This window comes from Muntiacus reevesi, chromosome 1 (genome assembly GCF_963930625.1).
Source record: "Muntiacus reevesi chromosome 1, mMunRee1.1, whole genome shotgun sequence".
Classification (NCBI taxonomy): Eukaryota; Metazoa; Chordata; class Mammalia; order Artiodactyla; family Cervidae; genus Muntiacus; species Muntiacus reevesi.
Window position 1 is genome coordinate 126,263,556 of NC_089249.1, and position 12,001 is coordinate 126,275,556.

General features: G+C 35.8%; 1 pseudogene; it reads right to left on the minus strand.

Moving 5' to 3' along the window:
• Positions 1–2,687: 2,687 nt before the first annotated feature.
• LOC136163664 (density-regulated protein pseudogene) lies at positions 2,688–3,384 on the minus strand (annotated as a pseudogene).
• Positions 3,385–12,001: the final 8,617 nt, after the last annotated feature.

Genomic DNA, 12,001 nt, shown 5'->3' on the forward strand with positions numbered 1-12,001 from the left:
TTTTTTTTTTCTTTTTTCCTAATTATAAAATGAGAATAACAATGGTAACTATCTCACAGAACTATTGGGAAAATTAAATGATTCCAAACACGCAAACTGCTTGACACATGACAAAAATTCAACAAATGAATACTACTTGTAACTCATCACAAATAGCCCCATCACTATTGTGGAATCTTTGTGCAGAAAACAATGGGCAGTACATCTTGAAGTGGATGTAGTCACAAAATGGAAAGTGTAAATTTCCAGAATTGGGTTTACATATAATTTGTGACACTACAGGGAGAGACATAGTTTTGCTACATCCCAATTTAGTGCAGTTCATTGTACACCTGACTTGTCGACCAGGAGTCTGTATCTTGTTTTTCAAATAAAAGGGAAATTCCTGAAGCCACAGACTACGTGGGGTACTACATAGCGTAGCACCTAGAATTTATTAAATGTCAGATAAATCATTCATAATCAATTCCTGGACTAAAGAGATATCTTTAGAACTCCACTCTGGAAAGCCAAATATCTCATTAAAAGTTTCTTTCCATCCCTTATTTAGAGGTATTCACCAAAAACACTCCCAGACTCAATCTTTTTTTTTTTTTTTTAATGCACTGGAAATTGTCTTGGGCACTGCTAGAATCAAAAGATAAAATAAACTCTTTCTGTTCAATAATACTTTTTACAGATAAGTTTTTTCTGAGTAAAAGGGGTATTTAATAGAGAGATAACAATCTAAATTAATATAGAAGGAGTGTTATTTAACTGCAAATTAAGTCTTCCGCAATCCCTGATACTATAAACCCTAACTTAGCAGGTAATTTGCCCTAAATTATTTTAGTGTATTCACATATTAAATCATTGAAAGCAGGGAAAAATTATCATAAGATATAAGAAAAATATCAAAAAATAATTAAATAAATATATATATATATTTGAGATAGAAAATAGAGTGGATTTAAATTAATTTCCAAAATACATTAATAAGTTTGGGTAGTGACACATCTGCTTTCATTTGAAAGAATGCACTATTGTTAATATAAACATTAATACTATAAGCCTTAAGAATATTCTTCTACTCAAAATACAGCAACTTCATTATCTACTAACATGAGTAATTGTTGAAATGGGACTGGAATTCAACTTTCTAAAAACAGTCTTCTAATTAAAGGTACATTATTACAGAAAATATTAAAATCACTGTAATGACATATCTTAAATATTCTTCTAGAAATTAACATAAGTATACATTTAAATGGGAAATTTAATATTGATAATTTTTGCATATTGCTTTTGTTTTATTTTTTGTTTTGCTTTGACTTTTGTAAATGAGAGTTAAACTCAAAGTGAGGGAGTCATACTGGGAGGTGGCTGGATTTTACTAAATATAGGAAAAAAATCTACCTTTTTCACTGAATTTAGTAAAGCATCCTTCCTCTCTGCTTGAATTATAATATTACCTGAAATAATTAACTGTACAAGATTATTTGCATATTCAGCTCACAAAGTCACTTCAGTCATTACATGACTTCTCTGTTTGGTTTCATACAAATTCCCAAGGCAGTTTTAAAGTTCTTTGGAACTGTTCTTTTCAACATAATTGCAGATTTGTTCATGGAAATGGAAATTATTTTTTTATTCTGCTTGGAAAATGAACTTCTCAGAAACTGAGGATTTATCGGCAGAATGACTTTTTCACACTTCCTCTTTGAAATATTCCAGGAATTCTTATCAGATCATAGAATGTGCAATTGAAGGCACTGAGTCTTATTGGGTATCTATAAGGATCAGTTGAAAATATCAGTTATTTCATCTACTTTTAACCAAACTATTTTCTGGTTTTGAACTCCTCAGTCTATTTTCCAAGGTAGAGCTCTGTTGTGGAGTTTATCCTGTTCTATCACATGTATTCATCTCTATTATGTCAGTTAAGGTCACAATTCTCCTGAATTAGTTGCTCAAAGTGAATTTGGACCTAGACTAGAAAGTACCCTTCACTTTCCAGTCATTGTTAGGAGAGGATCCAGCAGCTCCTCTTCCTCTTATTTGTTTTTATGGTCTCAAATATTTCTAATTCAAATGTAGCGGATATACCGTATACCAAAAACTGTCTAGAATTCTATTTAAGTATATGAAAAATGCACACAAACAAACTTGTCTTTGTTTTTAATCCCGCTAAGGAGAAGTTTACTGGATTTAGCAAGTGTGTGTGTGTTAGTTGTTCAGTAATGTCCAACTCTTTGCAACCCCGTGGACTGCAGTTCGCCAGGCTGCTCTGTCCACGGAATTCTCCAGGCAAGAATACTAGAGTAGGTATTCAATACAAACATCCAGATAAATTTAGATAAACTGAAAACTTGGAAAAATAGCATTTGGATAAACAACAAATGTAGAAGTATATATCCCAAATATTATGTCTTGTGTTTTTTTTTTCAGTACCAAATGACCAAAATTTTTTATTTGACTAAATTCTATCTCATGCATAAGCATGACAGTCTCTCCTGCTTATTAGACTTTGACAATTAAAAAAAAAAAAAACACCAAAAAACAAGCAGCCTTGTACAGAACAGTGAAAATGCCAAGGGTGAGGGTAGGCTACAGTTTCACTATAGGATAAATATATATATTTTTAAAAGGCCTTTCTCCCTTTGGCCAACAATCAGTTCAGATCATTAAATACAAACACATTTTCAAAATCACTTCACTTCTCCAAGATCTTCAATGCTATCATCATCCACCTCTGGCCATTTTTCCTGAATGACATCAATAATATCATCTGTAAAGTCTCCCTGAATGATGATTGCATCCTCCCCTGTTACTGAGGCACCACAGGAGAATTTCTGAGCAAAAAATCTTTGTGCTTCTTTAAGATCAATTTCAAAAGTTCCAAGGCCACACACTCTTGTTACATATTTCTTCTTTGCTCTGGGAATTTTGGCTATTGTAACCTTTTGTGGTACAGTTTTCTTCTTCTGTTTTATTTGACCCCTTCCACCTCTCTTTTGTTTTTTCTTCTCTTCCTCTTCCCCTGCTGTTCCTTGACCCTCACTAATTCCAGCTTCTTGTTTGGGTGAATTTTCTACAGTAAGCTTTGCAAATTCATTTGGAAAATTCTAACCATTGTCTACATTTAGTAACATCAGGCATATATTCACAGTACTCTGTTGGTAATGAACAGACTCCACAGTAAAGGACTCGAAGTGGGTAATCTGCATCTAACTTGGTGTTGCTCCTCTGGTCTCCTCTGCAATCATGCCCACCAGATTCAAAAATGTCAGCAGCCATTTCAAAACCGAGGCGATTGCACAGCCTCCGCCGCCTCCGCGCCCGCCACTACCGCCAGCTGAAGCCACACATGCGGTTCCCCTTCCCCAGCCAGAGCCACCCGAGAGCGCGTCTCTGTCTTGTATTTTTATCTGATAATCCTACCCAAGAAAGTCATCAATTTGTCAAAGAAACACAATGCCTTTGGAGTTTTCGAGCCCAGTGCTATTTTAGAAAGCAAATGTTTAACACCATAATACTGTAGAGAAAAGAATTAATCAGTTTAAACAACTTAATATTATGAAGTTGGTAGTTTAATTTTTCTTCTAAGCTGTTAAAGTTTTCAGGCCTAATCATTCATATTTATTTGACAACTCTTATGGTCTGGTGAAAACTAGAAATGATAACAATTTAAAGAACCTTACTGCTTAAAAAGACCTCTGACCTTTGGGTCAAGTCACCATTTATAAGAGTCTGTTAACCTGTAAGTGTTGATTAGATACAGCAGGCGCACATGACAAGAGCCCACATGGCTAGGTTGGAGATCTGGGAACTGATAAACATACACAAAATTTTGCGAAAAAGAAAAAAATCAAACAAACCAAAACATCAGATGAAATTGTAGGCACTTAGCATAATGATTCTGACTTATATGTTCCAATGCTGCATCCCTATGGCGCTCAGTTGGGAACACCTTCAGCCCTGCAGAATACTCATTTGTATGTTGTTTATCTATACACATAAGTGAATAGCCCTCTGTGAATTACAAAAGCACAAGGGACATAGTATATGTTGACCTAGTCTTGATTTCATTAGCTTCATCAAGTATTTGTTACCCTGAAATAACCAATGATCCAGACACGAAATTTTTAAATTGTGTTAATATGTACAAAATCCACTGGAGTAATGTCCTAAAATATTGTTCACTAGTTTAGTGTGGACAAATTCTATAGTGGATTTGACAGCCAAAAACTAGAAAATACTGGTATCATTTTTAACTAGAAAAAGATAGTTTTAGCAAGGAAAATGTTATCTTTATCTCGTTTATGAATATAGAAGCAAAAATTCAAACACTAGATATACAAACTGAATCCAAAACAACATAAAAATATACACCATGGCCAATATACACCATGGACTTATCTTAGGAATACAAATAAGCTTTAACATTAAAAAGCCTATTAAACTCTTTAATAATAAATCTATTATATTAACGGGAAAGAGTGCAAGGGCACCTAAGATTTGGAAATTTTATAAAATACCCACCCATCTTCATATAAATAGCCAACAGAAAACAGAAGAGAAGGAGCTTCTGAACCTGATAAAAGATTATGTACCAAAAAGTCCCAGGTGGCGCAATGGTAAAGAATCTGACTATAATGCAGGAGACTCAAGAGACATGGATTCATTCTCTGGGTTGGGAAGATCCCTTGAAGGAATGGCAACCCACTCCAAGAATTCTTGCCTGAAAAATCCCATGGACAGAGAGCCTGGTGGGCTACAGTCCATAGAGTCATAAAGAGTAAGACACAGCCGAGCACGCATGCCCAAAATTACCCAAAAGTCTGCCACAAGTATCCTGGAGTATGTGAACATTACATGTTTTTCCTTCAAAATCAAGAATAAATCAAGGATGCCCATATCACTACTTTTATTCCAATTTTATTGGGGATCTTTTACAGTATAGTAAGAAAGACAAGAGTCAATTAAAGGCCTAAGTGTTTGAAGAATACTCAAAGAAAGAAAATATTTATAAATGGTGTAATTGACCACATAAAATATCCAAAATTATTTATAGACAAATTGCTTGAATTAATAAAAATTTAGCAGAGTGCTGCTGCTGCTGCTAAGTCGCTTCAGTCGTGTCTGACTGTGCGACCCCAGAGATGGTACCCACCAGGCTCCCCCGTCCGTGAAACTCTCCAGGCAAGAACACTGGAGTGGGTTGCCATTTCCTTCTCCAATGCATGAAAATGAAAAGTGAAAGTCAAGTCGTTCAGTCGTCTCCAACCCTTAGCGACCCCATAGACTGCAGTCTACCAGGCTCCTTCGTCCATGGGATTTCCCAGGCAAGAGTACTGGAGTGGGTTGCCATTGCCTTCTCCTGATTTAGCAGAGTAGCCTGTTATAAATTTACTACACAAAAATAAATGATATCTCAGCACATGGAAAACACTGAAATAATGTTTAAAGCAGAGAGAGCCAGTGCTAGAGAGAGAAAGAGAGAGAGACTAGTACAACAACAATAGAAATGAAAGATGTAGAGACACAAGTGGAGAAAAATTTTCACATTATCAAGAGACATTAAAGAAGATCTAAATAGAGATAGCCCATGTTCAAGGACAGAATTATCCAGTATTCTAAAAGTGTATACTCTCCTCAATTTCCACCACCTCCACTTATATCAATCTAGTCCAAAACCCCATCCTCTTTCCTCATTTTTCTAATCCTCTCCTTATTGGTCTCCATACTTCTACCAATGACCTCAGAACATGTAAGTCCTGTGCTCAAAATCTTCAGTAGATTCACATTTCCCCATATATGTGTTAAAATCCCTAAAATCACTGATAAGATACATGGTGATCTGGGTCCTTCATTCACTCAATCACTCTCCCTTCATTCAGCTTGCTCCTGATGTCATGGCCTCCAGGCTATGCTTACAACATCCCAGGATCCTTCCTTCTCTGGCTGCATCACTAAAACCCTCACCTACGCTGAAATTCTCTTTCAAAAACATCAACCCTGGTTACCTTACCTAAAACTGCAGCTGGCCTTATACCTCCAGATTCCCCATCTCACTTTATTTTTCTCAATGGTAATTGTTACCTCCTTGTTCAATTGCTCAGTAGTGTCTGACTGTTTGCAACCCCATGGACTGCAACACATCAGGCTTCCCTGTCCTTCATTATCTCCCAGAGTTTTCTCAAACTCATGTACATTGAGTCGGTGATGCCATCCAACCATCTCATCCTTTGTAGCTCCTTATGTACTACATCATTCTCTTTTTTATTATGTTCATGTTCAGTCTCTGCTCAGTTAAAACTTAATCTTCATGAGGGCAGGGATGTTTTTCTTCTGTTTTGTTTATTGCCAGATCCACAGCACAGTCAATTGATACCTAGCACATAGGTCAAATATTTGTCCAATACTGCAATGAATGAAATGCAACTTTACTACAGTGAGATAGGGATTATTAATTAATTAATCTAATTATTTGTAATCATTGCTCATACCCATTAGAGTGCCAAAAATGTAAGAAATATGACAGTCAGGAAGGATGTAGATCAGCAGGAACTCAGACAATCTGGTGGCTTGCAATTTTGGATTTATTTCAGAAAACATGTTGACATTATCTTGTAAAGTTAAACAAACATCTACACTCCCTATGAAGCAATCATTCTACTCTTATGAACAGATATTAGAGTAAAATCTAAAATTTTCTGTAAAAATTATTACAGAAGTATACAAGAAGACACATGCCAAGTATTCATGACTGCAACACTAATAATAATAAAATACTGGAAGTGACACAAATGTCCTTTGACCAAGGAATAGATAAATAAATGATGCTATTTTTACTGAATCAAATATTACAAAGCAGTGCAGATGTATGGAACACAGCTATTTTCAAAAATATGGATGCACCTTATAATGCTGAAAAGATATAGTAAAGTAAAGTAAAGTTGCTCAGTCGTGTCCAACTCTTTGAGACCCCATGAACTGTAGCCTACCAGGCTCCACTGTCCATGGGATTTTCCAGGCAAGAGTACTGGAGTGCGTTGCCATTTCCTTCTCCAGGGGATCTTCCCGACCCGGGGATCAAACCCAGGTCTCCAGCATTGCAGACAGATGCTTTACCATCTGAGCCAAGACTACTTAAAACAGAGAACTATTTTTATAAATTTCAACACAAGAAAAATTGGATCATATGTTGCCTCTGGTTTACACACATATGTCAAAATAATGACATATGTAGTTTTCTATACTAGTGTAGAAACTACTAGCCCTACTAAAATGCTTCAAAGTAGTTTTGTCCAGTGGAAAGCATGGAATAGTCAAATGTACACAAATAGATGAAACTCACATTAACATTTAAGTTCTTAGGTTGCATAATGGCTTCACCAATGTTTATTGTATTTTTCCCTATCATATGGGCTTCTCAGGAGGCACTAAAGAAGCTGCCTGCCAATGCAGGAGACATAAGAGACACAGATTCAATCCCAGGGTAGGGAAGATCCTCTGGAGGAGAACATGGCAACCCACTCCAGTATTCTTGCCTAAAGAATCGCATGGACAGAGGAGCCTGGCAAGCTACTACCCATAGGGTTGTAAGAGTCAGACAAGACTGAAGTGACTTAGCATGCACATGTTACATATATTTTAAATATATACATGTGCTTTGAATATGTAAAAAATAATTTAGGTATATTTTAAATACTTAAATATTTAATATAAAAGACTAACAGAAAAAGTAATGCAAAATGCCCAAAGCACTTTTTGCCTTACTTCAAAAATGAATTTGTATGTTAGTGATGTCAAACAATTGTATATGCAGCTTATGTTTCAACATTCTCAACAATCTTTTGGTGTTCAGCTTTATGGTCATTGATTAATCTCAAATTCTGCAATTTGGAAGATAGTCCACTCAAAAGTTTGATCTTTCAAACTTCTGAAAGAAGTCCCTCAGTTCATATTTGAGATCCAAATTTTCTACTTTGGTGTTTCATGTTGCTATTTTTACTAGTTGAAATAGCCTTTCTCAATTATCATGACAGATACAAAAGAGCTGAAAAAGGGAAAAGCAGTCTAAAAGAAGGGTTTTTCCTAATCAACTCAGCTGTACCACATTTTTACAAACAGTTCAACTGTGTTTATTTTCAGACAGAACCCTCATGTTATTCCAATAAAGGATAACCTGTTTTTAAAATTTATATCATATTTTCTGACCCACGCCAATTGCTTAGATGGAGCTAAGTATGTGGCCACAGTGATAGGTGGCCATGAAGATTTTGTGAGACAAATTCTCTTCTGCTAGGCAGATGAAATCCTTGGGATGAAGGTTTCAAAAAAGAAAAGGGAAACTTATTTCCATTGCATTACATATTTTGATGTATTCCTAATGTATTCCTTTTCAAAATATCCTTTGCTAAAGTAGAGGCAAAGACAGAATGAACAGCAGTTGCAGCTCTATGCACACCAAGAAACCATTTTTAAAACTCTTAAAAATGCAGCAGAGTAATTTAAAAGAGCAAGTGGCATGGTTACTTTTTTTAAAGCATGGATTCTCTGTAGCTACATTTACCACACTCAAAACATGCAAATTTCACAATACATGAATTTAGATATGGCTAGACTGGCTAATGCAAACATCAAGCCCACTTATTTCTGTGCTATATGGAGATGTATTATTACAGAGCCAACATTTCCCTTACAACCATTCAATAGCATTGCCTTTAACATCAAGACATATTTAAGATGTTGAAAGATTCCCCTCAATAATATTGCTTGAATCAACAATAGCTTTTTTAGTTTTAATCAGATACATTTTTTTCTTCACTTTATGTCTTCTCCTTGATTTCCTGTAAATACCTTAGAAATTTCCAAGTGTGAATTTACCTTGCTTGATGAAGTCATGTTGTTTTTTTGAGTTTGAATTACAAGTTGAAGGAGGCTATGGTTTTGTTAACTCAATATTTATACTCAAATGCAAAAGCTATCGAAATTATTCTATGCCTATAGTCTGTGATTGCTCCTTTTGTGTTCCATTGACCTTTCCTTTTGAAATCATTGTTATCTGGATATAAAACTATGCATATATGTCTTATTAGCAAATCAATATTTCTATTTAAGAAAAAGGTCTAAAATTTTTAAAAAATCAAACTCTTCTTGTCTCAAAATAAATCATATCCAGCAATTTAGTTTCTAAAAGAGTTTGGCTTTTATGCTTATGCAAGGCTGACTTCTTGCTAAGCCTTTACTCCAAGGCATTTCCTAATAGAGATCCCTGGTGTTTGCCCTTGTCATTTTGCAAGGATTAATTTGATCCACCGTCATCCAGCTAAACTGCCTTGTGTCTCTTGTTAGTGTTCAGCTCGTTTCTAAGCCCTAGTATTTGTTCTTTACATTTTATAAAATAACTCTCTGTTCACTTTCAGGATATACCACTCATCATACAGTCTATGACTGGAGAAAATGTACTGTCTCTTTATAACATTTTAATGCTCCCAAATATTATTTGTTAAAGGAGGGATTATGAAGGAAGTATTGTCATTCTAGCTTAAATTTTATGGTTCTCCAACACTTAGCATAAAAGGAACACATTCACAATCAAAATTCCTTTAAAGATAAAGAAATAGAATGTTTAGTCTGAAAGCCTAAAAGGTAAATGAATATAATATTTAGTCTGAAAGCTTAGAGGGAAGATGAGGGGCGGCATAAAGACAAAAGAAAATGGGAAAGCTGAAGCAGTAAGAGAGAAAAAAAAGCCTCAAAGATGAATTGTAGTAGAGAGAAGTGCTTATCATTATTCTCAGAATGTATAAATTTCTCTTTTTGTACCAAAATATTAAGTCCTTTGAAATGTTCCAAAAAGATCAAAATATAAAATTGATTCCCACTCTTGTATTCAAAGATTAGCATTTCATGAGCTTCTGCCCCCTCTTGGTGAATCTCTCCTTACTAACATTAGTTATCTAGACACTTGGCATTTTTTCTCAGCATGCATGAGTCACAACACAGACATCTCTATCCTCAAAATAAATGGATGTTGAACTTTGAATAAAACATGCCTCTTTCATCTTCATCTCAAATGTGTGTGTGTGTACCTCCTCCCTCTTAGTCTGTTGTTAGATTGCCTTCAAACAACACTTCTTTCTCTTACACAATCCAGGTTGAAAAAGGATGGGCTGAGGATTTACCTTGGGAAGCATCTCTCCAGGAATGGAAAGAATCAAGGAAGGGATACCACTTCCTTGATATATTTTGCAGGGCTCCAAGTTACTTTTATTAGGCTACCTTTCTAAGAGATACTACTTTCTAAGATTTCAGAAAACATACTTGCTTCTTGATAATACAATTCAATTTTCTAAAATAAAATTTTTTATTTCACTAAAAAACGTGACAATCTGAAAGATTACTTTAAAAGAGAATGTGGAAATATCTTCGTCAAATAAAAATATGCTCCATTTTGGGTTTATTGGCCATTGTAATATTCCCGAGTCTTACCTATCTGCTATCTTGTTTCTATACAAGGAACTGCCTACGTTGTAAGGTGGATATTTTCATCTCATTTTATGGATTCGGAAACAGAAACAGCGAGTCATTTATCGTATCTCACTGGAAGCCACTGGCAGACCAACAGACTCCTAAAATTAGGAGTGTCCTAATTTTTTACCCAGAGTTGTTTTTATTTATTCACTCATCCAATACCATTTATTGAATTTCTGTTATGTACCAGGTACTGCCCTGGACTGTAAGAATAACACTATGCTGCCTTTTAGCCCATAACTGCTGCTGCTGCTGCTAAGTCGCTTCAGTCGTGTCCGACTCTGTGAGACCCCATAGACGGCAGCCCACCAGGCTCCCCTGTCCCTGGGATTCTCCAGGCAAGAACCCTGGAGTGGGTTGCCATTTCCTTCTCCAATGCATGAAAGTGAAAAGTGAAAGTGAAGTTGCTCAGTTGTGTCTGACTTCTAGCGACCCCATGGACTGCAGCCTACCAAGCTCCTCCATCCATGGGATTTTCCAGACAAGAGTACTGGAGTGGGGTGCCATTGCCTTCTCCGAGCCTATAGCTAGATACCTGTAAATATATCAATTTGTAATGTAGAAACATTACACATAAATTTAAATTAAAATATATTACTGGAAGTCAAATTATTTCAAGTGAAACTGAAACTGTCAAATTATTGACCAAATTTCATTACTATTTATCATTATTATTGATTCAACTTGCAACTATAACTAATTCAATTTTAATTACAGTGGACTCCAAACTCCACAAAAACTGAAACTGTCATCCTCTTCATTACTCTATCATCTCACAAAATTTCTAGCAAATAATAGGCACCTAGAAAATATATTTTGAGAGAATTAAGTGACTTTTTTCTATTCATGGATGCTTATTCACTGTATCCCAAATCAGCATCCCCACCCAGAGCTGGCACTTGACATAACTAGAAAATAGATAAAATTCTTCACTGACATCATCCTTCCATCTCCCATCTGACTCAGTCCTTTGTATTCTCTCCCTCAAGCTTCTATACTGAGGCCCATGATCACAAGAATCTTTTCCAAGGCTAAATTTTAAATGATACTAGTATTTATAATGTGTTTGTGTGCTCAGTCATGTCTGATTCTTTGTGACCCCATGGACTGTAGTCCACCAGGCTCCTCTGTCCATGGAATTTTTCAGGCAAGAATCCTAGAGGGGGCTGCCATTTCCTACACCAGGGGTCTTCCTGATCCAAGGATCAAACCTGGATCTCTTGCATACCTATATTGGTAGGCAGATTCCTTACCACTGTGCCACCTGGGAAGATCATACTGCACTTGATTTAGCCAAAATGCCAAGAGGTATAAACACTAGTATTTATAATTCAAGACTATTTTAATTGGCTTCTCTCATAGCTCAGTTGGTAAAGAATCTGCCTGCAATGCAGGAGACCCTGGTTCAATTCCTGGGTCAGAAAGATCTGCTAGAGAAGGGATACGCTACCCACCCCAGTATTCTTGGACTTCCCTTGTG